Below are 27,900 nucleotides of genomic sequence, written 5' to 3'. Positions count from 1 at the left end.
GAGAAAAGAGAATAGTCTTTCTTAAGTTAAACCTTTTTTCATATAGTTTTCTACTTAGAGAGAGAGAGACAGACAGAGAGGAAACATATAATTTGAAAGAGAGAGAAAATAAGAGAAGAGAAGTGAAAAGAGAATAATAGGGAGAATAAAAAATATATGGAGAGAAAAGAGAGAGGAAAAGAAAAATAAGAAGAGAGAGAGTGAGTGAGAGAGTGAAACCGAGAGAAAGATACAAAGAAAAAAAAAGAAAGAAGAGGAGAGGGAGGGAGAGGGAGGGGGAACGGAGAAAGAGAATTATAGAGAGAGAAAATATAAAATTTATAAGAGAGAGAGAGAGAGAAAGAAAAAGAAAAAAGGAAAAGAGAGGAGAAGGGGGAGAGGAAAAGGGGGGAGAGAGACAAAGAGAAGAAAAAAAGAGGAAGAAGAGAGAGAATTTGAACATAGAGAGAGAATTATAGAGGAAAGATAAAATTTAAAAGAAAGAGAAAAGAAAAAAATTAAAGAGAGAATGAATAGAGAGAAGAAGAAAAAAAGAAGAAATAGGAGAGAAAAGGAAAAGAGAGGAGAGGGAGGAGAGAGAGAGAGAGAGAAGAAAAGCGTGGAGAGAGAGAAGAAGAATAATAATAATAATAATAATAATAAGAAAAAAGAGGAAAAGAGGAAGGGAGATGGGAAAAAAGAGAAAAGAGAAAAGTCTTCTTTAAATGTAAATATTTTTTTTGAGAGGGAAAAAGTGAGAGAGAAGGGGGAGAGAGAGAGAGAGAGAGAGAGAGAGAGAGAGAGAGAGAGAGAGGCATTAGGGGAGTTTTGAGGTCTCGAAAATGCCCTGTAAGAGATCCTAGAGAGAGAAAAAATTTACGAAATAAAATCATTTTATAGAATTTATAAAAGGTTTATATTTTGGTAAGTTAAAATATCAAAATTCGTTAATAAGTCATTGTCATGATATTCTCGTGGTCACATCAAACCTAGAAATCTAGGTCGCCATAAAGTTGGCAAGGTTGTCATAATGAAGATCTTACCTCTCCTCATTAAAGTGAAAAGTAATATTCAATTTGAATTATGGTGGATACTCGATTGCCTCCCTCCATCGTTTCTTCATCGTTTCTCTCTTCTTTTTTTCTCCTCCTTATTAGTCTCTCGTTTGTTTTCGTTCTTGTTTCTAATCATATAACATCAAGTGGCTAGGAGCATTTGAGGTAGATACTGAGAATTTTGATATACTATATTGGGTTTTTCATCAAACATCAATACCTAATGTTATTCAAAGGCAACAAGCAAGAGAAGAGCTATTTATTGAAGGATTTGGGAACTACAGGATTGAGTGGCACATAGCTGGTGACCTAAAGACACTCAAATGTATGTATAATGTATCAAAGGGAGCTAACTCGAGATCTCCTTGCTTATACTGCATGTCACCAGCTGCAAAGTTAAACTCAAGCAATTGGAATAGAGCTCCCTCTAGGCACAATAAGGATCCACAGTTTAAACCAGTCTTGGACATTCCTTTAGCGAATGCCCATATTTGTACACTTCATGCACTTTGCAGGATAATTGAAAAGCTTGTTCATCTCTATATACGATTTGCATGGAAGTTGAAGCCATTATCAACTAGAACATATGCTATAACAAAGGTTGAAAAAGTTTTCTCTGCAATTGGTTTGCATGGTGGCAATGTTGTTATTGAACCAGATCTTCAAAAGTCTAAGGATGGTAATTGTGTCCCAAAAAAACCATCTATTGGTGGAGTGAAGGCTAGAAGGTTTCTAGGCTTTCATGGGAGACTTGGCAAGATAAACTCGAGAAATGGTGGCTCAACTATTAAATTTAATCAGTGGAAATCCCTACATAATGCAGTTAAGGATCACACTAATAATGGACAAGCTTGAAATAGAAAAGCTAAAGTTTGGGAAACACTAGACAAAGTGTTTTTTTATTGTGATAAGACTGAATGGAATGATGATGATCTCAAAGACTTTAAAAACCAATTGAACCTTTTCAAAAAGACGATGACAGAAGCTTGGGGTGATCAACACTTTACTCATTATATGGTAAGAAGTTTGTATATGTTTGTTTCTTCATTGTCGAACTCATATAATGTTTTTTTAATAACTTTCTTTATTTGTTGACTATGCAGAATATTCTATACAACTATGCTCCATACTTTATTAAACAATATGGATCTCAATCTATCTGGTCAACCCAAGGTATGGAAAAATCACATTATCAAGCAAGAACAAAATATTTCAAACACACAAGACATGGAGGTGGAAGACACAAAGCCAATAGTTTATTAGAGGCCTTTGAATGGTTCTATCGACAAATTTGGCATAAATTTAAGCTTAAAGATACAACCACATCAAGCAATACATCATCTTTAGCAAGGACTATACAAATTGTTACCCAAAGAAGAAAAGATAGATATTTAAATTCTTGCGCAAAGCAAAGATTTACAGAATGGTTACAAACCAAACAAAGAGTTGGGAAAAGATGGGTTTCAAGAAACCCTTAATCTTTGGCATCTTCTAGTCTGATTGTGTTGCAGAAGAGTCCTTAGTTTCAGGCACCTCAACAGGGCCTTCAGAGGAGTCCTTGGTTTCAGGTAGCTCGACAGGGCCTCTAGAGGAATCTTTTGTTTCATCCCACTCAATAAGACCTCTGTATTTCAAAAACTCTTGTTTTCGATAGCCTGGAAGAAGCTTCAAATTCTTACTATCTCCTACATAAGAGAGCAAATAGGAGCCAATAACTCCAAAATATCGAGCTCTAGATCCACTGTATCCAGGCATGAAGCCAAAAACTCTTATGGCTTCTTCCTTCTCCACCAAAATGATCTTGTCCAAACCTCTGCTGAAAACTTGAGATCCAATTACCTTTGAGATAACTCTCAAAGCCATCATTGATAGACTTGGAGAGCTTGATAATCTACTATGATATATTACAATTGTTTGATTGTTTAAGTTTCCAATATAATGGCTAAGGCTTTGATTTTTTCCAAGCTTCATTGGCCTAGAGCCCTTGGCCCTTCCAAGAAATTTGTCCAAATCTTCAATCTCAATCTATAGAACAAACCACAACAGTACAAGATATAAGATATTTATCTATAATGCATAATAAAGTCTAACATAAACTCAATAGGTAACTTCGAATTATATTTCATACCTTAGGGTGTTTGTCTTATTCAAGAAGACTATCATCATAGAGATTTATTGAACTCTTGGGCTTCTCATCTGATGGAGACTTCAATCTCTCTTCATACCCTACATCATCAATATGAAGTTTCTTCTGGACCTGCAACCCCCCCTTTTCGTATTCTATGATCTGATTAATACATGTATGTAAGGCTATAGAGCTATCTTGGAAATTCTCTCCCTCAACATCAAGACTTGCTAGTGGTTCTTGTTCATAACCTATAAAATTCATGTCATTTTTTCCCCAAAGTGCAAGGATTGCTAAGCAATAATCTTCTCTAAGATCAAAAAGATGTTGAATATCATTTAGCAACACATATCTCTTCTTGTTGATAAGATAAGTGAAAAATGTTGGAACACATGGAAGAGGACCTTCTTCATCAACCTGTGCACTTGGCTCGATCTCCTTTTCTTCCACCATTGTGATATTGCCACTCTTGAATAAGCCTACATCAAAACCTTGGACAAGTTGATTCTCAATATCTTCTTGGAACATCTCCTCCTTCTCTTCGACCTCCTTATCCATACTTGCAATTATATCCTCTAGCTTTCTCTATTGGTCTATATCTGGAGAAGAATTTTCCATGTACTGAAGATACACAATAAATCCAACGTCCTTGTGGATCAGAAGGCATTGGTGTTGGTACCTGTGGAAAGGGCAACATGTTTCTTTCTTTCTGAATTCCTCATCAATGAGGTTGAACCTGCCTAGCAAAGTTGACCTGGATGTATTGGTGGCTCCCATGACATCACTATAATGAACAAATCCATTGACTTCTAAACCTTGCACATGTCTATCATAAAAACATCTGTACTCCTTAAGTTTATCTTCAAGATCCTCCAATAACTCCTTCAAATCAAAAGGAACATTGAAAATTTCCCTGATATAGCCAAACTTGGAAGAATTTCCAGTGGTGTGTAAGAAATCAAAGAGCCTATCATCAGATGTCTCAATTATCTCATCCTCATCCATTCCTTCCAGAGATAGCTTCCTCTTTGTCATCTTGACCAGGAAAATATTTATCCCTGAAAAAAAAGCAGAATAGAACCAATATCCAATAAAACAAGATGGAACCATGGAAAGAGGCCCCAAAATTGCATTTTCCAAGACAAAAAAATCAAAAAATGAGAATTTTTTTTAGTTGACCAGTGAAACGCGAAAATTAAAGTGTCCAAGGCAAATGCCTATGAAGAAATCGCATTTCACTGGACACTACCTTGAAGACAAAAATTATTCCAATATCTCGCCGATGAAACGCGATACTTAGCAAAATATCACTAACAGGGATATTGTTTCGCGTTTCACTGGTCAAAAGATGCAAATCAAGAAGAGAAACATGAACTATAAATTAATTTTATGGAAACACAGAAATTGATGATAAAATCCTTTTTGGAAAAGCTATGCTGCTTTTAAAAGATAGAAAGCACATAACATCTGTAATTATTCAAGTGTTATTAAAAATTCTTTCTATATTAATCAAATTTATTTTGTTAAAATACTTGTAATAAAAAAAAATTGTTATCTATCAAAGATTGTTGAACTGCTCTCCGCACAGGAAGCAAGGACCTTGAAGGGAAGTCGAGACGAAATTTCGGCAGAAAAGAAGACAATGTTAGAGAAATGGCTTTGAAATGCTTTTATATTGACCGTTAAGCATGTGGTGATAGTTTCAATGAAAAGTTTTGTGTAATAATGAAAAAATACGTACACACGTGTCTCACTTAACACACCATATCAAACTCTTCAGAAGACGTGCGCACTCTCTTTTTCCAAAAATACGTCACACGTGTGTTACATAACACTTTTCCAAGTTTTAAAAAAAATTCCGGTAAGCGAGAATACATCACACGTGTGTTATTAACACTTTGCCAAGAACGTTGAGTCCATGCAAATTCATCGCCTTCGCCTTTCATCGCATTTTCAGCAAGCAAAAAACATTGCTACTCCACCTTTACATTTGGTGTTCCTTCCAATCTCCAAGCATTTCACTGCTTCCCCAACAAAGGAAACCTTTGAGCATATTGTCGTCATTAGGCTGAGATTGTGAAGAACAAGCTAAAAAGAAGATATGGTTTCTGCATCTTGCTTTTCAATAACAGGCTCCATTCAATGCATTCTTTTGATACTTTTCCTTAATCCTTTATGTTATTATGAGCTTATCACCACTACAAAAGAATTTTTTCCACAGTGGAAGCATTCCTTAATGTTGTGGAGATTTAAGCAAATCTTCAAACTTCTTCCCTAATTCTGTGGATATTTTATGTAATTTTAAAAGCTTTCCTTAGATCAAAGCTCTTTTTTCTTGGTTTTGTCGATTTTTATGCTATTCATGAGTTGTTCGGTGAAACGCGAAAATAAGGAGCTTCAAGGAGGTCTCCTGGCTTAAATTCGCGTTTCACTAGACACAATGGACAACAAGTCTGGTGAAACGCGAAAAGAAGCAGCTGCAAGGAGGCGCCTTGCTTGACACTTGTGTTTCACTAGACACACTCGAGAAAAATTCAGCTGAAATACGAAAACACCATGCAGCATGGATAACTCTTGTCTGGGACTCGTGTTTCACTGGACATGTTAGAGAAGAAGTAACATGTCTTTTTTTGGCAGATGGCTAGGACTAAGGCAACAGCAAGAAAAGAGAAGATTGATCCTAGGGATTTAGCATCAAAGATTCATCAGTCTTCAAAGCCGCAGAAGCTCTCTAGAACGTCAAAGCCAAGGAGAAATTTTTCTCAAAATGTCACGTGCCTAAGGGAGATTAGGAAGGCAGTAAATGCTCTTGACAATGCAATTCCAAAGTTGTCTTTTCAGAGGCTTGTCAGGGAAATTTGTGACAGATATAGTTTGGATAGTTTCAAATGGACAAGAACAGCTCTTAATTGTATACAAGAAGCCACAGAGGATTTTTTAGTTGAGTTTTTTCAAGATGCCTACATTTGTGCTGCTCATGCTCATAGGCTCACACTCATGGACAAGGACATGGTAATTCTTAGGAGGCTAAGATATAGATTTTCAAAGCTCCTTGAGCAAATTCCCCTCACTGATATGAAGACATTTAATATCCTTAATGTGCCCTCAGCTAGGAGAAAGAAAGATGAGATAAATGGAGAGATTATAGGAGGCAAAGGGTTGAAGAAAGGGAAACAGAGCAACTAGAGTCCTTTGAAAATGAGCTAGCCACCCTTCTTGAAGCAGCTAATCCAAAAGGATTCAGTGTGTTTTGTTTCTTACCTAGTGACTTAGGCAAAAGAACTGAGGTTATCTCCTTTGATGCTGCATGTGTTCAGATTCTTAAGGATAAAAGAAGAGAAGTAAATGACAGTATTATTCTTGTTGGCCTAAGGTATGTCCATCCATAATTACTTATACTTTTTGATATTTTTTTAACAATAAGATTTTTCTTGTTTATACTCACTATTTCTATGCATTTTCTAGGTGTATAATGCATGAGTTTCCTTTGGATATACAACAAAAAGTTGAGGTTCTTGATCCATCTATCTCATTCTTTATGAGGAATGAGCTTGATACAAGTTTTATTGAGCACTTGCTCAATTTGATTGACTTCGATACTTTGGAGCTCCTTATAATTCCATATAATGAAAAGTAAGTGATTCAATATTCTATAAGAGTTTTTGAGATTTTATCCTACTAATTTGTTGAGATATGATTGCTTTTAGTTCTCATTGGAGCTTGATTGCAATAGACCTTGTGGATAAGCAATGCTTTTTAATCAACTCTATGAAAGGAAGCCATGGAAATGCTAAATTCTAAGTTATATTATCCAAGGGCTCCTTGATATTTCAATTCTTTTTTTTGTAAGTACTCTAAATTTCAACATATTTTATATACAGAGGTGCCAAAAGATTAATTGAAGAGCTAGAGAAAAGGCCCCCTATGCCGTCTGATTTGCTTGCAACAATGCAATATAGACAAGTTGCGGTAAGTTATTCATTAAAATAATTGAAACATGAGTTTATTCTATGAACTACCATTCGTCCTCTTTATAGTTTTACTTTGTGTTGGTGGTTGTAGTGTCCCCATCAGGTAACATGTAAAGGTAATATGAAAGATGCTAAACTTTAAGATAGATATTAATTGCAAATAGTCCATTGATGATAAAAATATAGTCTATTGTAAGAACATTAATGAACTAAAACTCTTTTTTCTATAAATGTGTGACAGTTTTCGAAGGATTGCTATACATCTGAGCATGTTTGGTACATTAGAGCAAAGCTCTTGAAGTATATAATGGTCAATTGTATACAACCAATAATAGAGATTGGTGGGGATTTGCACCATGAAGGAGATGCGGTGCCTATAACCACGGAAGGCAAATCCACAGCTTCAACACCTTCTATACCCAAGACATCAAAGAAAGGCAAAAGGACTCCTAGAAAGGATAGTTCTCCAAAGAAGAAATAGCTTTGCCATATCGCCTTGTAAGCCTTCATATATAGAAATTTTCCCTTCAGCCCTTGTATATCTCATAGAGATGGCAGATAGACATCTGCTACAAAATTTGTACATATATTTTATATTGATAGTAAAGATATCTTTTCTTGAATGTCCTTGCAGTGTATATTATTTTCTCTCCTTTTCGATATCTACAAAAGATAAATTACAAATGTTTGTTAGTTAGAAAGTGAGATCTTGATATACATCTAAGTAGATATAATATGATGTGAAAACTTACTCGTTTCTTGTCAAGTTGGAATACAAAGGAGCATGGTAGTTCAATGTCTTCATTTTGTAAATCCATCCTCACTTGATGTAGCGTACATGATTTTTTGATCTTTAAGATTGCAATAATATCCTCGTTGAACCAAATATCAAGATCCACTATCAGATTCTTGTTGAAATCATTAAGATTCTGGTCTAAAGCAACTAGACTACTACCAACAAAATGCCATCGACTATAGTAAAAGCTAAGGATAAAATTTTGAGTAGCAATTATATATTTACAAGCTATAGAGTCTTGATCTATCTTACATATAATTTTTCCTTCTGTCCTTGTATCCCATCCTTCATCAACAAATTGTATGATATGATCATATGTTAGTCTCTTCACTGAAAGCATGGTTTTTGTTATTCTTATCTCCATATTAGAGAAGAAATCAATAAATATATTAATAGGCATAAATAAAGTAACTTTGCTTAGTCTACTTGAGATATTAGATTTTAGTGCTTTCCTGATCTTAGAAAATATCTTACATCTATAGCCCTCACTAGTAGTTGGACTTGGCAAAGGCCACTCAAAGCTTGAAAAACCTGGCAAAGGAAGGAGTTTTATTGATCCCCATTGGCAACGCCGCATAGGAATAACATAAGAATGGTCATAAAAGAATATTCCATTCTCTGCAAGCTCTGTCTTCTTTCTGTCTCTATACATTTCTTCTCCAATTGAACCATCTATAACATCAATAACATTAATAATAGATTCCACTGGTTGCCATTCCTCAAGATTAGAGGGATAGACATCTACAAGACAAACAAATATTATAATGGAAAAACCTAAACTATGTTTAAGAAAGGAAAAACTTTAAGAATCAAATTCTTACAATTTGGTCTATGCATTGGAAGCTTTGAAGATCCAGGTTTCAAACACAACTCTCTATGCATGAACACATATTGCACTAGTACCTCTTTGATGCTATTCTTATTTGCTCCAAGCTTAAAATATCGGATTCTGCCCTTCCAAGCAGAGATAAACGAGCTCTCATGTCTTTGCCTTTTTCCACGTTTTGCTTGTTGCATGGTGATCCAACTACCTTTGCTAATGATAGTAGGAATCCATCTTCCATCAGTTTGGAATGAGTTAAACAATGATATGGATGTGATTTGGGAGCTTGGACGCCTTGTTGAAGGTCGAATTTCTGTATCCATGGTAGAAGAGAGAGATACATGCACACACACACACACACACACACGCACACACACACACACACACACACACACACACAGGACTAGGCTACCATAACGGAGGGAAAAACAATAGAGGAATAAAAGAAAGGAGGGAAAAAACTGAGCGCCATGCTTTTCACCAATTTGAATTTCGATTACATCAGTCATTATCATTAATCTAGAAACATCATTAAATAAAATTAGCCGAGACTCTATGCCATTAATGCAAAAGATGTCATAATCACGAATATAGGAGACTAAAAATACATAATAAAAATACAAATTCGTAATATTATCATATTTATATATTTTTGTAAAATGATTTTTTAATTTTTTTAAATAGAAGTTCCATTACGGAGGCTTTGCTCTTATTAGTCTAGAGCACTCTCTCTCCACATCCTAAAAGGCATTTTCGAGACCTCAAAACTCCCCTAATGGAGGGAGAAAAGAAAAAAATAAAAATTAGGAGAAAGGGGAGGAGAAGAAAAGGGGGCAGAGAGAGAGAGAGGGAACATGGAGAGATAATTATAGAGAGAGGAAAGATAAAATCTAAAAGAGAGAGGGAGAGAAAAAAAAAAGGAAAATTAGTAGAAAGGGGAGGAGAAGAAAAGAGGAGAGAGAGAATAAAAGGAGAGTGAGAGAATATAAATATAAAGAGAGAGAATTATGTATAGGAAAAAGATCAAATTTACATACTTCAAGAGAGACTGAGGGGGGAAAAGAAAGTAGAAGAAGAAGAAGAAGAAGAAGAAGAAGAAGAAGAAGAGAGAGAGAGAGAGAGAGAGAGAGAGAGAGAGAGAGAGAGAGAGAGAGAGAGAGAGAGAGAGAGAGAGAGAGAGAACATGGAAAGAGAATGATAAAGAGAGGAAAGATAAAATTTAAAAAGAGAGGGAGAATAAAAAATAGAAAAAAGAGAGGAGAGAGAGAGAGAGAAAAGAAAAAAAATTAAAAAGATAATAAAGAGAGAGAGAGAAGAAAAAGAAGAAAAAAATAAAAAAAGAGGAGAAGGAGAGAGAAGAAAAAGAAAGGAGAGAGAGAGAGGAGAATAAAAGGGGAGAGAGGAAAAGCGGGGAGAGAAAAAAAGGAAGGAGACATAGAGAGCTAAGAGAGGAGAGAAAATAATCTAAAAAATAGAAGTCAGAGAGAGAGAGAGTTAGACATGGGGAATTTGGGGAGAGAGAGAGGGTAAAGAAAAAAATTAGAAACAGAGAGGGAAAAGAGGAGAGAGAAAGATGAGAAATGGATTGTTGAGCAACGTCAACTTCACTTGCCGCTTCAGGGGGTAGCAAAGCTGTCGTGAAGTGGCCTAGCATTTTGTGCACACAAAGCACATGAGCGTGCACGGAACGCTAGTCATATTATGCTTGGTAGACGAAAGGATACTAATGTGTTGTGTTGTGGTGTTGAGCAAATAATTAGACAGAGTTAAGTAGAATCATTAATTTGAAAGTACAAATTTTATTGCATAGAATTTATGCACTTTATAGCGTAGAAAAATATTAATGAAATAATTATATTTTATATACACATTTATTAACGCAAGGACTTTGCATGCACACATGAGTAATAGATTTATTTTAATGTGTTATTGGTTGTAAAGTTATTTAAATTAGGGTGTTTGATTTATTTGCCCAAAAGCAAGTAGTCTGAAGGTGAGAAAAAGCAAGAACTCAAAAAGGATATTTTCAATGTATTCTAAGCACAAAATCTTATTCTAATATTATAAATACATGCATGGGGGTGTGCTCACCCATGCATGGGAGGAGATTGTACCCAATCTTGTGTCGTGTATACTTTTACCATTTCTATTCTCTATTCTCCCTAATTTCTATCTTATTCAATTTGTGTTTCTCTTAATTCGGTTAATAATTGGTTGTTCTATGCTTAAGTTCTTCAACATTGGTATCGCACCAAGGTGACCAGTCATTGGAGTGTGATCTCCATCTTGTATTGTTATCACTGTCCTCAAGGCACACTAGATTATTCGCTAGTTGGAGACTATGCACAAAGGATATTTAATAATGCCCCTTTCTTCAACCTTATAAGTTAAAAGCTTCTCACTGTTTGAGTCTTCAATTCACAATACCACAATTGACTGCTGAAAACCACCCATATAGTGGTTTGTAACAAGGCAAAAAGTGGTTTTGCTGAATCAGAGGAGCTACTCAAATCAACCATCATCGATCAAGTTGCATTGCCTAGCTGTCTAGCATAAAATCCCCATTTTAGTGTGAAATCACCACCATTGATGCCGCCAGATCTGTCAGACGGCTGTTATATCTTCACTACACTACATCGTTCCGAGCAAGGAGTTTAAGCTTATTCAGGTTAATTTTCAAAGCTTCACAAATCCAAAGCTTTAATTTTCTTAAATCTTACCTTCTAGGCACTTGATTTTAAGAAAGGGGAGGATATACCTTGTTCTTCTATGTGAGTTAACAACCAAATACCCCATGAGCCATTATATAATCCCCCTTCATCACATATACCTTGTTCCTCCACTTGAGTTACCACTTGAATATCCCATAAGTCTATCTCTACATGGGAGTATAAGAGCCTTGCCTATCGGTTTGATTGCCATCCTCAACCTAACGCATCAACTCAACCAAGATTAAGGAGATTGAGTTGCTAGGCCATGTAAATGTAGAGAAAGTAAAAGATTTGAAAAGCTGTGTAAGCACTTTGAATCCCACATCTACTACAATACCATTCAAGAGTACATTAGTCATATCTCTACCTCATCTTTGCAAGGAGTTTGCTAGCACATTATCCTTATGGTACAACACTCCAACATTTCTAGAAGAAGGCATGAGTTGCCTTAAGATAAAGGATTGAGTTTGTAAGCTATGATTGGTTACTAGTAAGATGATAGATCTGAGCTTTGTTAAAGTGTTTGCATTTTTAAGTGTATAGATATATGAGTAACTAGGTATTTAGTTGCCTTTATATATACATACTAAGCAAAACACCTTTCATAAAAGATAATAAAAAAGAAAACCTATTCCCATGCTTACTATTGTTGCCCAACCATGGTCACTCTAGAGTTTTCTAATTGATTAACCAATAGTCCCAATAAAACTTCTTATTCTAGACACCGTCATTGAATAAAAACCATTTTTGTCTCTTAGGCTATGTTTAGAATAACATTATTAAAGTCAAGTAATCATCCACAAATTTTAGATGATTTACTAGAACATTATATTGAAAGAGAAGACTAAAATATTGAGAGGCATCCAAAGTTCAATTTAGCTTTAAAATTTACGTTCAAATTTAGCATTCCTCCTCACTAGCAAATACATAATTCTTTTCATTTCGGTTTATTGAAATCATTCAAGGGAACACCTCTAGTTACTCTCATAGTTGATGATCCACCTTTATTAGAGGCTAATATTGAAATTTCAGTTCCTAAATTAATCCTTTACCATGAACACACTACTACTCAAACAGAAAATCAATACCATAGGTATTTAATAAAGTACATAAATCATTATGTGGAAGAATCATAATGGATTTAGGAATCAACGATCCACAATATGACAATCTAATTAATGCATGCCCCTTATAATCATATTAAATATCCCATAGGCATAGATTCATCGTAGTAGGAAATGTTTTGTGTAAAATTCATGAAATTGTAAAGTGCAGATTGGCCACAATATGTAGCACTAGTATATGGTGTAGATTCGCCGTAGTAGGTAACACTTGCATGTGGCTCGCCACCCTTGCATTTCTCTTTGAGTTATGAACCGGGGACCCCTGAAAAAATATTATAAAATTGTGCTTATTGGCTTATTTTTATAGTAGTTTTTTTCTATTTGTTGCATAATCAATGACTTATCGTGCAAATGCACATGTATGGTACTAGTTACATTATGCTTGGTAGATAGATAGAAGGATACTAATGTGTGTTATGTTGTGATGAGGGGATAATTAGACAGAGTTAGGCAAAAAAAATATTCTGAAAGTGTTCATTTTAATGTGTGGAATTTATGCACTTTAGAGCATGGTAAAATATTGTATATATCTATTAGCATGAGGACTTTGTGTGCATATATGTGTAATAGATTTATTTTGATGTATTATTGGTCATAAAGCTACTTAGAATAGGGTGAATTTGATTTATCTGCATAAAAGCAAGTCATGCAAGAAGGTGAGGAAAAGAAAGAACTTAAAAAGGATGATTTCAATGTATTTTGAGTACAAAATCTTATTCTAGCATTATAAATATATACTATTAGGATAAAGGGCAATGCCCGTGTCCACCTATAAGGGCCAAGCTGTACATAGTACATATACCTATCTAAAATATTATTGAGGTACTTCAATACCACAAAATCTTATGTCTTTGTCTCTTCTCTCTCTCAACTTGCATTTCTACATAGAAGCTCCATTGCAACTAACTCAACAAAGTGGTGTTAGAGCTTGGTTCAACTTGGCATTTCTTCACGTGCAGGAGCTTGAAGTTGAAGAAGAGTTCAATATGAAGAGTTTGCAAGTAGGGTAGCAAGGTTTGAAGCTTCTTCTTGTAGCTTGAAGCTTCCCTCTTCATTTGAGCTTGTTGGCAGCCATCATTGGCCATTTGGGGACCCTCCCCATCATCTCCAACACTTGGACCAGCATTCCAATCTCTTCAAGGATGAAGGCACCATCATCATGGATATGTAGATCTAGTTTTCAGGACGCTCAAGATCTACAATAGTTGCTCCTCTTTATTTGGCATCATGGTTGTGTGCTTCAGACTTTGTATCTAATGCTTAGCATTGAGCATTGAAGTGTAGTATTACACTTGGGACTGATATACATTTAGCTTTAGGTCTAAAATACCTAGTATTCAAATCTATAATAAATAGGGCAGCATCTTCTTTCTTGAGATTGATGCCCATATGATAGCTATTTCGATGTATCTTGATGCTGGATGCTTTGGGAACCATGTGGCATTGTCTTGAGGCCATTTTGAGCTAATCTTGGCAAGGATTTGGCTCATTTTGTAGACATTTTTGTGGCTAGAAACAGGGCAACAACTATTTCTTGAGTGAATAATGCTTATGATTCACTTATGTGATGATATCTGATGCCCATTTGGTACTACATGACTTGGAGATGTTATATCCATGATTAGAGATCATTTTAGGGTGATTAGAGCCATCATTTTGCTTGTTTGGTTGCTAGAATAACAAGGCTAAATGACATTTTAAATGCATACGCATTATGTCTTACTTCGAGACTTGGTATCGGGCATTCTAAACCATGTATTCATGCTTATGGTGGATGTTACATGCTTGGATTTGATTCCGGAATGCATTTGAGCACTGATTAAAGCTCATTTTTTGGATTAGCTTTACCTACAGGTCTACTCTACTATTATACATTCAAGACAGTTTTTTGCATATTCAAGATAACATACCTCACTGTGAAGAAACATTAGGAGAAATATGGACTCTCTTTTTATGCCCCTTAAGGAGTGAATAAACAAATATAGGCCTAACCAATGAGAGAGTTGGGATTTCAGATTCATGTAACATGAATATTCTAGCCATATCTTGGCCCAAATCTTCCCTCAACAATAAAATAAGGAAAAATGTGGGAAATACAATGTTGCACTTCTTGGAAGTTTGTGACTCGAATTTTCATTTTCTTATTTTTTTATGTTTGACTTTTCATTTCTCCCCTTTTCAGTTTCCCCCTCTTTCTTACGCAAAACTCAATTTTATCATATCTCTTTCATTGCTTCTTCTTTCTTGACGAAATCTTACAGCCTCATTGTTACTTGCCCTATCTGTAACCCTATGAAATTTCATTTTCTCTACACAAACACAGAGTGAGTTTCACATGTTTTATGAGAGCAGAGCTTGTTCTATTAAAGCCCTAAGATTTTCTTCACAAAACTTTACAAGTATATTGTTCTCTTCCATGAACGTTATATGGTAAAGTTTTATCTCGTTTGGAAAAAACTTGTGCAAGTTATGTGCATTCTTTGACATGTAATTTCTTTTGTTTTGGTACTCTAAGATTCTCTTACAGTCAAGAAAAATGATATTTAGAACACTCAACTTCTTGTTCAATATCTTACAGTTTCTTTGTAAACAAAGTTATAGGTATGTTGTCTTGTTTTTTTGCTACTCCATAGTTAAATTTCATCTCATTTGGACAAAATGTATGCAAGCTTTATGTATACTAAGATTTCCTTTGATTTTTTACTCTAAGAGTCTCTGAGGGTGGAGAACAATGATTTTTAAAAAACTCAACTTCTTCAACATCTTTGGGCTTCTTTGCAAAGAGAGTCAAATGTATATTGTCACTTTTTTCTATTGCTCCATGGTTACGTTTCAACTCATTTGGACAAAGCCTATGTAAGTTATATGTATGCCTTGACCCAAGATTTCTTTTGTTTTTGTACTCTAGGAATTTGTCAATGAAGGAACGATGGTCTTGTTATAAGTCAGCTTCTTGTTCAACATCTCTAGGATCTTTGTGCAAAGAATTACAAGTACAATTTTTTAAAAAAATTCTCAATTTAAATTTCATTTCATTTGGAGAGAGCATTTGCAAATTATATCCATACTGATAGGTAACTTTTCTATTTGGTTATTATATATGTCTTCACCGGAGGAAAAATATCAATAACATACTTGTAATGGAGGTCTTCAATAGGAAAGATAGTGGTGGTAATTGGATTTGTAATAAGTACCATAAGTTGGATTGGATTTCGATGCACCAAAGTACTTGAGGGAGTTTCAAGGTCAGGCGTAAGGATGTTGCAAACCTTAGCAAACATTGGAAATGTAGAATTTTAGAGTTCAGAAAAGTGTTTACTAGAACAAGTACAGTAACAGAAGTGTTGATCCAACATGTTTATACGCATAAATAAATATCTATACACGACAAGAACTACATTGTAAATTATAAACAAACAACAATAAGTTTTTAAATTTTATAATTGTTTATTATTTTTCATCAGAGTTGTTTTTAAAAATATTTGCAGTTTTCTAATTCAATCTTGTTTTATTGATAGCTCTATATCCATCAACTTTGCATGAATGGCAAAATGTGAAATTTTTGAGTGGCAAGATACATGTTTGGCATGAAGACATAGGTTCTCTGATCTATGATAATAACTCTGCAAGTCAACTTGCAACTCAAAATATCTTTTTTTATAATTCATTATATATAATAGAAAGCCAGAGATTGTAGCATGTCCCATTGCCGCCACTATCTAGTGGTGGTGAATTGTTGATTCGTAGCATGGAGTTGTCAGGAGCATGTATGTCCAAGATAAAATATGACATCAATAGTGCTATGAAACCCACCACATGCTCCAAATATGTGCATCTTAGTTGGTTTATTCCATTCTTATTGTTTGCACATTTGTTTGATTCATGTGATGTTTTGAAGAAAACAAAGTTTACTTATCAATGCAAGTGTCCATTCGAGGAATCGATGGGTCAGCTATTGGGTGAGTCTTGACAAGTCAAAAGAACACATTTTAATGAGAGGATTGAGTGCAGGGTCAACCAATCCGATCTCACATTCATGGAAATCTTTTTTACTACTTTGAATGCCTTGATTTAATTGACATAGGTCTTGCTTAGATGAATTGTTGTGTTAGTTACATTTACTTACCATTATTTTTATTTTTATTATAGGTATTTCATCACTAGACAAACTTTGTGCATTCAATTTTGATATAGAAGATGGTGACTTTTGTGAGGGGAGTGTATTAGCTTGGATCAAGATACCTGAGATGAGACACATACAACTCTCATAGATGTGATTATCTTGTGGAATGGTCATAATCCTTTTGTGGTTAGCACAGAGAGCCATTGGCCCATTTATTTTCTGAGACAAGAAATTCGATTAATGTCCAATCAGCCCCTCTGCAACTTCTATTTCAAATTAGATAATAGAAAAGTCAGGATTTGTAGCGAGCAATCCATGACATGTAAACAATGTGCTTCTCCACATATCCTTGAGATAGTGGAATCCTTGTAATTTTTTTAAATAAAAAATAAATATAATTTTTTTAAAACTTCTGAGTACTTTTAATTTAGATAATCTTACTTCATTGTGATCCACGCGCACGATAATACATACTGTAATTAGATAATCATGCTGGTTAAAATCATAATTAAACTGTAGGATGGAGTTCTATATGTAGCTCATATCTTCTACTCATTTCTTAAATTTAAATATTAAATTAGATCCAAGGGATTTTGAAGGTCTTTTAGATTTCTTTTCTTAAAAAAATTCTATATTTTCTCTAGTTAGACTTGAATATACTCAACAATGATCCAAGTATATTCGAGGATATAACAATGTAGAACGAAGTGTTTGTCTGTATGAGTAATTTTAAAGGTGAATTTAAAGTATTGAAATAAAGAAACTAAGGTAATAGTTTTAATTTGAAACTTTAGTGTAATGTGTCCGCTTGTCCACTTGTGGGACACGTCTTAGCAGCTCATCGGGAGGAGGGTCTAGAAGTCTCCACGTGGCACTCGCAAGGAATGACACAGGGTTTGCGATCTAGGTCTTCCCGAGTCTCTGCCCTGAGCAGAAGTGTTCGACCTTTCCCACTTGGGATCGACCTGAGGTCAGCGTTCCTTTCCTATTAGCAAAGCCTCTAGAAAGAAGCTAGCGTCGAGCTCCAGATGTACCACTTTGCGTAGGAACAACAGAGTCGAAGTGAATTCATGCTGCACTTGGTTCATGGAGAATGGGAAACGAGAGGGATGTGAAGCTCAACCTCTCTGCCATATGGCATAGTCCCATTCCCTTTCCCTTAAAACAGAATAAACTAGGATTCTACATCTACTGACACTGGGTCTTCATATTCTTGTTATCTAGTCATTTGAGAAAAGTTCCCAGCTAACCGGGACCACCCTTCCGTAGGACGGACCCAAGTCACGTCTAGCGCACTTTCCTCAATTTGCTTTATTTATCTAATTACCTACCACATTATGTTTTAACATGCAAAATAAGTTTTCTTAATTAATCAAATTAATCATGGGTTCCTTCACACAACTTAGATACTGACACAAAAACAATGTCAAGCAGGTTCCTTTATCTCCAATATCTATTCTCTTTTTATCATAATCATGGAGTACATCCAATATCATGCCCGAAGGCTATCCCAGCAATCTACAGGATTGTTGCTCCAAGTTTCGCCCGTTGACTAGTACACGGGCCTCAAGATCCCATCTCGAGTCACGTCGACCTCTTGTGCGGGATCTCGAGGCAAGGGATTTATAGCCAGAGCCTCCCCTAGCACCCAAACGTCCTCCCGCTCCAAGCAGTACCCACGGAGAGACCTTTCACGATGGGTTAGGTCCATATACCCAGCGCGGCTAACAACCCCCTTGGATTAGGGCCAAGCAGACAGTCAGAGGTAACTATTCCTGCCTCTCCCTCCAGGCTTTTAACCTGAAGCATTAAGTGTTTTTTTCCCTGAATTAGTTCCTTGAACAAAGAGATCAAATAATGTACCTAAGTGTACAATCACAAACACTTCGAAGGTCATTCGTATGACTAACTGCTAAGGTGTGTCTCCTTTTGTTTTCGGATGCTCCCAGCATTCTGATCCTGGGTCTTTTTTCCGGTCGCTCCCAGCATCCGATCCTAGATCGTTCGCAACTTGGCGAGATCCCAATAATCTCAATCAAGATTACACAAGCAAATTTTCATGGTAAATGAACTTATTTTGACTTACCCTTTTTCCTTGGGTTTTACCTTATGGTATCCTAACCTAACCCAAGCATTAATAGACAATCAAGGCAACAGACATGACTTCATTCGCAACCCAACCAAAGGTCTTTTATTCTTCCAATTCTAACCAAGTTTGGTTAATACACTTGGCGACACAGGACTCTTCATTTAGGCCTTCAAGATACAATCTAGATGCATGCGTTCCTTCCATTTCTCTTAGTGTGGCTCTATGCAGAATTTTCCAATCAACCTTATCCATCATGCACATGATGCGTTTAGTATAGTTGTACATCTTGAACGACCTTTATCTTTCTTCATTCCTGGCAATGAGTACTTATTCCTGATGCACTGGATCACATGTGACTTGCGTATATGAAAGTTTAGGTTTTTGTCCAATAGTGCAAGTGTATCTCATGAACAGAAACTAACATTTCATGTGTTTCTTTTAATCATGATTGCGAAACATGAATTCTAAATGACTATTCATGCACTGAACTGGTTAAAAAGCTATCATTTTATGTGAAGTAAGGTGATAACCTTATCATTTCATGTGTGTAAAAGCTATCATTTCATGCATATAAACTTATGTGAATTTGATACTCTACCGTTTCACGCATGCAACTTAGCACTTAGAGTAAACAAAAACCCTAAGACTCGTTCTTGTTCCATGCACGTAGCTAACCCTTTCATCTCTTCCACGAGAAATAATACATAATTAGTTATAACGCTTAAAGAACCTAGGTTTGATTCATGTTCGTAGGGGCGTTTATTGTGTTGGTCGCTCCGCTCGCCTCTCCCACATTACCGGTACCAATGGTAGCTTTGGCACCAATGCTTCCCGCGATTTTCTTCTTGGGAGCCATTTCTACTCGAGGTTTGGGTAGTCCGGGCCTTAGTGGCCTTTAGGATGACCGGTTCGGGAGGGAAAGGTCGCGGGAAGGGAATCCTTTGTCAATGAGGGGGTGACTTGTCTCCAACTCTCTTCATTTCTATTTCTCCTTCTCTCTCTCTCCCTCTCTTCTTCCTCTTCTCTCCTCCTTTCTCTCTCTCCTTCCTCTTTTTTTCCTTTTCTGCTTCTCTCTTCTCTCCTTCTACCTCTTCTACTTCTTCTTCATTTCTTCTTCTCCTTCTTTCTCTCTCCTCTTTCTCTCCTTCCCTTCCTCTCTTCTCTCTCTCCTTCTCTTCTTCTTCTTCTTCTCCCTTCTCTCTCTCCTCTTCTTCTCTCCCTCTCCTCTTCCTCTTCTACCTCTTCTCCTTCTCTCCCTCTTCCTCTCTTCTTCTCATCTCTCTCCCTCTCCTTCTTCTTCTCTCCTTCTCCTTCTCTCCCTTTTCTTCTCTTCTCTCTCCCTCTCCTTCTTCTTCTCTCCTTCTCCTTCTCTCCCTCTTCCTCCTCTTCTGTCTCTCCCTCCTTCTTCCTCTTCTTCTTATCTTCTTCTCTCTCTCTCTCTCTCTCTCTCTCTCTCTCTCTCCTTCACCTTCTCTTCTCCTTCTCTCCCTCTACTTCTCTTCTTCTCTTCTCTCTCCCTCTCCATCTCCTTCTCTCCCTCTACTTCTCTTCTTCTCTTCTCTCTCCCTCTCCTTCTTCTTCTCTCCTTCTCCTTCTCTCCCTCTTCTTCTCTTCTCCCTCTCTCTCTCTTCTTTCCCTCTACTTCTCTTCTCTCTCCCTCTACTTCTTCTTCTCTCCTTCTCCTTCTCTCCCTCTTCTTCTCTTCTCCCTCTCTCTCTCTTCTTCTCTCCTTCTCCTTCTCTCCCTTTTCTTCTCTTCTCCCTGTCTCTCTCTTCTTCTCTCCTTCTTCTCTTCTCTTCTCTCTCTTCTTCCTCTTCTCTTCTTCTCCTTCTCTCCCTCTACTTCTCTTCTTCTCTTCTCTCTCCCTCTCCTTCTTCTTTCTCCTTATCCTTCTCTCCCTCTTCTTCTCTTCTCCCTCTCTCTCTCTTCTTCTCTCCTTCCCCTCTTCTCTTCTCTCTCCCCTCCTCTTCTTCTTTCCCTCTCCTCTTTTCTACCTCTTTTTCTCCTCACAGACCCGCAACTGGCTGGCAATTAGGGGGTGGCTTGAATCGTAGGCCCCAGGGGGCGCTATCGCGGCAGGTCAGAGGGGGGGTTGAAGACTCAACGGAAGGACGAGGGGGGAGGCACAGCTAACGCACGAGCGAGGAGGGGGGAGAGTTGCTGACGCGAGCCTAGGACTACACAGCTGTCGACGGAGGGAGAGGGTGAAGCAGTAGGGAGGCGGGCGCTCTCTCTATCTATCAGGGAGGGGGAGGGTCCTCCCCTTTTATAGGAGGGGGAGGAGGTGGGTGGCATGGCCACCCCTCCCACCCTGGGGCCTGCATGCCCCCCCCCCCCCATTACACCACATCACTCCCTCTCTCTCTCTCCCCGACATGCTGTCGATGGGGAGAGAGAGAGGAAAAAAATTTGAACTAACCATAATATATATATATATATTGAAATTAAAAAGGGGGGTCCTATGGGGGAGAAAACATGGGAATGCTACATCCTCTCCCCCTTAGAGGAATTGAGATGTCCTCATCTCAAGAGAACCTAGGGTTATTGTTGGTTGAGAGTATCTTCATCCACCCGGGTGGCATCCTCTTCGGGATAATCTTTTCATTGGATGAGGTATTCTCTCAAGGTCCTTGATCCTCAAATGCCTCTCCCTGATATCCAGGACTCTATCAGGCCGTAGCTCAAGCACTCCTTGGCTAGGCATTACAATTTGTTGGTCATCAAGTACATGATTCGGATTAGGTAGGTACTTTTTCAATAGGCTAACGTGTAAGTCAGCGTAAGCCTTTTGTCTATCCTTGGCAACTTAGATGTCTTGTCTTATTGACTTGATTTGATCTTCCATGTCTTCTAGCATTTGGCTTGAAGCTTCTATCATCAAGGTTGGATCCGAGAAGCTCAAAGGGGTACCGCAATCGTGCCCATACAATGCTTGAAAAGGGGTCATCTGAATACTCTGTTGGTAAGAAGCATTGTAGGCAAACTCAACCAGTGGCAAATATTGAATCCACTTTTTGGGTTCATGACAGCAGTATGCCCTAAGCATATCTTCAATGACTTGATGATTGACTCGTTCTGTTTGATGATCAGTTTGGGGATGGTAAGCTATATTGAAATAGAGTTGAGTTCCAATAGCCTCAAAGATAGCCCTCCAGAAGTGTGATGTGAAGAGAGAGTCATGATCACTAATGATTCTTCTGGGTAACCCAGTTTGAATATTTCCTTGATGAATAATCTTGCGATGCCTGAGGCTTTAAAGTTTGTCTTGACAGGGATGAGATGTGCGACCTTGGTGAGCATATCTACTACAACCATAATATAGTTGTATCCTCCCTGAACTTGGGGTAGGCCAACAACGAAGTCCATACTAATAAATTCCCATTTCATTTGGGGAATGTCAAGTGGTTGCAATTTTCTAGGCATTTTGACATGTTCTGCCTTAATGCGTTGACAAGACAAACATTCGGTGACATATTTGAGAACATCACCCTTGTGGCTATCCCAATAATAGCTCTTCCTGACCACATTAAGGGTCTTGGCATAGCTAGGATGTCCTAAGAAAGGGGAGTCATGGGCTTTCATAAGAATCTTCTATTTGAGAGTATGGCTTGCAGAGATATAATCTTGTCCTAAAATAGACAAGTCCACTACTGATAGAGAATTCTTGATACTTCGTCTTTAGCTTCGGGTCTTGATCCTTGATGGGGATCTCGCTTAGCAATTTCTGATAGACGGGGTCATGATAGGCCTCTTCCTTCTCGTTGAACTGTTGCTCCAGCTCCTTTAAGTACTACTTTGAATCGCTTCACATCGAATAGTATCATGGAGAAGCTATGGTAATCCACCGTAACAATACTTTGCAAGTTTCCAAAATGCTCCATCTCATCTATAACCATGTTTGGATCCGTTGCTCATCGTCGGCTCTCCTGCTCGAACCTTGCCATGATACCACAGTCCATTATGGAGCACATTTTGTCAATACACTCCACGCGAAAATACCGTCCATGCGACCACGCTACACTATATATTTTGTACTGTACATTGAAACACTCAAATTAGTTGTTGCATATAAAATATAGATACGACAAATCCTAAACACGTCATCACCTTTGGACTACATCCCCTCGAGAATTCCCACTCCTCAATTGAGACCTCCGCCCCTTCGCGAGACGTTGCGGTCAAAGCTCCATGCAACCATCGTGTTGACATGAACCACGGCATCTCCTCCATACCCTCGGGATATTGAATCAATTGATGGCGCATACTACGTCGAAATTCAAATCGCGCTTCCTCTCGATCTTGCCTAGCGATCTGGTACCTGGCGAGCCACCTTCCCCCCTTACAGAATCGAGATGTTCTCAACTTGAAAGAAATTGGGAGTATTGTTGATTGAGAGTACTCTCATCAATCCATGTGGCATCTTCTTCTGGAAAGTCCTTCCACTGGATGAGGTACTCCTTGAGGATTCTACTCCTCAATCTCTTATCTCGAATGTTTAGGATTCTATCTGGCCAGAGCTCAAGGACTCCTTGGCTTGGCATTACAACTTATTGATCATTGAGTACATTGCTAGGATTGGATACATATTTCTTTAACAGGCTAACATGAAATACATTGTGAACCTTTACGTTCTTAGGGAGTTGCAGTTTGTAGGCATTAGGCCCTAGGCATTTGAGGATCTTGTTGGGTCCGCAATACCTTGAACTCGGTTTTTTAAATTATCCAAATTATAAAAACTCTTCTTGGGCCGTACATGAATAAAACCCATGTCTTCCTCATTGAAGAGTCACTTTTGTCTATTTAGATCTGCATAGGCTTTCTGCCTATCCTTGGTGGTTCTAATGTCTTGTCTAATCGCCTTAACCTGCTCATCCATTTCCTTGAGCATTTCCTTGGAAGATTCTACCCTTAAATTAGGATCTAAAAAGTTCAATGGAGTATGGTAATCATGCCCATAAAATGCTTAAAAAGGTTTCATTTGAATGCTTTGTTGGTAAGAAGCAGTATAGGCAAACTCTACCAAGGTTCATGACAACAATAAGCTCTAATGATATCTTCAATGACTTGGTTGACCCTCTCTATTTGGCTATTAGTTTGAGGGTGATAGGCTGTACTGAAATAGAGTTGAGTCTCAATGGCCCCGAATATCCCTCTCCAAAAGTGAGATGTGAAGAGGGAGTCAAGGTCACTAACGATCCTTTTAGGCAACCCTGGAGTCTGAATATCTCCTTGATGAATAGTCTGGCAATATTTGAAGCTTTATGGTTTGTCTTGACTAGAATGAGGTGTGCAGCCTTGATGAGCATGTCTACTGTAACCATAATTGCATTGTAGCCTCCTTGCATTGAGGAGGGTAACCCAACAACAAAGTCCATGCTAATAAATTCCCACTTCATTTGGGGGATGTCAAGAGGTTGCAGCTTCCCAGGAATCTTGACATGTTTTACCTTAATGTGCTGGAAAGACATACATTACGTGACATATTTGAGCAGGTCTCCCTTAAGCGTTCCCCAATGGTAGCTCTTTTTGACCGTATTGAGGGTCTTGACATATTTAGGATGGCCTGAAAAGGGGGAGTCATGTGCTTCCCAAAGTATTCTCTGTTTGAGTTTCTTGCTCAAGGGTATGCATAATCTCGTCCTAAAATAGACAAGTCTCTCATTGACGGAGAATTCTTGATATTTGACCTTAAGTCTGGGGTTTTGGTCATTTTTCAAAATTTCTTTCATCATCTCTAGATATTTTGGGTCATAGCTAGCTTCTTCCTTAGCTAGGGTTGCTAGGTATTGACACCATAGTTGCCAATGATCCGGCCATTGAGGGTTCCTCCATGATAAGAGAGTTGAGGAATGCCTTGCAACTTAGGGTGCAGTGACCACATTCTCTTTGCCGAGTCAATACCTGATCTCAAAATCATACTCCTACAGAACTTATATCCAATGACATTGCCTCAGCTAGCTGGATCTTTGGTTTACCTCCTTCTCCTTGTGTTGTAACTAGCTCACCCTTAGGATTCTGAAAGATGACGACCCTTTCCACAATGAATGTGAGAATCTTTGGGGATTAGCCAATCCATCCTGAGTAGGCATTTATAGACTCCTAGATTCATTACCCCGAACTTAACAGTTGTGGGCTCATTTTTTAGTAGGAATTCCAAATTAGTAATTTGTCTAGTACAAGTGATTTCTCACCCATTTGCTAGTTCGACAAGCAAAGTGGGTGTAGCTATAGTGGTTATCCCTAATCTTCTTGCACGGGCTGGTGAAATGAAAGAATGAGTGCTGCCACAGTCAAATCAATGTTTTGAATTTCTTACCCTGGTAGTTTGATGGTGTTTGAATCACTGAGAATTGGTACTTTGGCCCCTTTTTATGGAGAACAACATGAACGATTGTCCTCTCAATCTCAACTTCCATGGATGGATCTTCTTCTTTGTCGAATCCTTTTGTGGTAATATTTTAAGTTTTTGCCCTTCCCAATGCTGTACGACCTCGGTCATGGGTAGCCCTGGCTTGGCCTCCAAACTTCCCTTGGCGGCGATCTCTGCCAAGTTTGGGACATTCCCTTTTGAAGTGCCCAGGTTCATTGCAGTTAAAACAACGCTGGCTTTGATCACTTCTTTGAATGGGGACAAAGTTGTTGATTGCATTTTCTCTCGACTTCTTCTGTTGGCCTTGACTCTATCCTTGCACCATTTTAATTTGAGCTTTCGACATCCCTGACTTTGTCTGAACTTCTTGGGCAATAGGTCTTGCTCCTATCAATGCATCTTGCAAATTCGGAGGATGCATTGATTCCAATCGAGTGTTTATTTTGTTGGATTCAGCCCATCATAAGACTTCGAGACTTGTTGGGGGATACTCATTGTCAAGGTGTATTTCAGCAAGGAGACAAATTTCTAGTAGTACGCCTCCAAAGATCAACTGTTTCAACTTAAAGAACACATTCATCTTCTGAGTTCTGTATGTAGATGGCATATACCTTCCCTGCACTACTTCCTTTAGTTTGTCGCAAATTATTGTACTTTCTGTGACCACTTGGTCTTTACACCATTGCTTTCACCACAGTCTAGCTTTGCTGGTGAGCTCGAGCTTGGCAATCATGGCTTGGTTCACAAGTGCTATTTCGACCGCACTGAAATAATCCTCCATGGATTCAATCCATATTTCGGCATCGACTTCAATAGTCTTCCCTTTTTTGTCAAATTTTGGTGGTGTAATTTGTTTAAGAAGAAACTTCTTCTCTTGGGCCTCTCTCGGGCTTAGTGAGGAAACAAGATTCTGGTTCTGTGCTTGGGGTTGAATTTGATTACCAATTTAAACTTTCCATGTTAGGATTGCATTTACACATCCCTATAGAACTTAAATCAATGCACATAGTATTTTCCATCCCTACTGTGTAACAAATCGAATGAACATAAAATTATTATTTAACCATAGGGAAGCGTAAGCCTCAAGTACAATCATTCGAAAATAGATAGGGATTGGCTAAGATGATTCTCTTTTCAGGAGTTATATCAATGCCATGTTAATAATTCCCTATTGGATTCAGCTACAGGGACAAAATAGTAGTATGGATTGGGGAAATGGATTCTTAGGAAGCAAAAGTCATGGGAAGTTCAGGAAATCCCTATTTTTGATAGCCATGCCATTCATTTCACCCCATTACCCATCAAATTCATACTTCATCTCTTCCTTCATCTTCGTCAACTGTGCATGCACCTCCCTCGTCGATGTCATCCTTCCCCCTCCCGCCATCTGTCGGTGATGACAAGGGGGGTTTGGTCCATGAGACGTTACATTCTCTCTCCCTTAGAGAACTCGAGATGCCCTCATCTCAGAAGAAGGGGGGAAGACAAGCATTAATGGGGCTTAAAGCCTATGGAGTAGGACCCACCATGCTTTTGCTGCATTACTCCGATCACTCATAGGCATGTGGCCATTTGAAACAACATCTTATTGTATTAGATCTATCCAAATTTGGATTACAAGAGAAAAGTTTATTATAGTTACATCTCATGGGTATCTTCTAGATTTTTCCTAAGTGTCTGGTATATTCCGGGTCATTGGAGCTTGTACAGTTTTATTCCTTGTAAGTTCAAGTTCTCTTTGAGTTCCATTGGGACAATTGACGTAGTTATGTCCAATGTTGTGGCACTCGCAGCATCGGTGTTTAGGGTGCTTTGAACATTCCCTTTTGAAATGACCTAACTCCGTGTAATAGAAACAACATGGAGCTTTATCACTTGGGGTCACAAGGTTCTTGGTTGTCCTTGGCAAGATTTTCTTCTTTAAACCAAGTTGTCCTAGGATCCTTTTAGTAGATCGAAGTGGTCATTTATCTTGAAAACTATATTCCCAGATTGTCATCTTCTTAGTTCAGGACTGAGCTCCATAGACAATCGACTTTGCTTATAATACTAAAGAATACTTCCAACTTCGACATTCTAGTAAGACCCAATCCATATTAGTTGAGAAGAGATGAATTAAGAGAAATCCATTGCAAGTTATCATTGTCATTCCTTGCTGAGTATCTCTAATCATTTGCAAATTCTAGGCTGAAAATAGATGCAACTCATATTACTGAGATTAACTATAGTTACAAGAGTAAAGTTTATTCCAATATAAGTTGTATTTCATGTCGACAAAATTTCTAGGATTTCTAATCATCCTGAAGAGGTGTTGTAGATTCTAGGTCTTCGTCTTCATCTAATCCCTCTATATATCCGAAGACTGCACTTGTGTAGCTTCGTTTCCTTGGAGGTTCCATATCTTCTGGACTTAAGTCAAGGTAGTCTACTTGGACGTTCCCTAGCTCATTGCAATGGAAACATTGGTGGTTAGGACATCTCCTACAGATGTGCCCTAACTCTCCGCACAAATGGCATCTCTGTGATCTCGAGAAACATCTTTGCCTTATCCAAGTTCTTGGATGATTGGCTTTGCTGGAAGTAACACATCTTGCAAGTCCGTTGGTCACATTGCTTCAAGATAGTGGTTTAGAGGAGTGTTTAGGCCATGGCAAAACTTGGATACTTGCTGCGAAATATCCATAGGCGGTGCATATTTTAGTAGGGTTACAAACTTCGAGTAGTAAGTTTTCAT

This window comes from Lygodium microphyllum, chromosome 25 (assembly GCF_053477565.2).
Source record: "Lygodium microphyllum isolate KBCC chromosome 25, Lygodium_microphyllum_v1.1.10, whole genome shotgun sequence".
Classification (NCBI taxonomy): Eukaryota; Viridiplantae; Streptophyta; class Polypodiopsida; order Schizaeales; family Lygodiaceae; genus Lygodium; species Lygodium microphyllum.
This window is presented reverse-complemented; position numbering follows the sequence as displayed.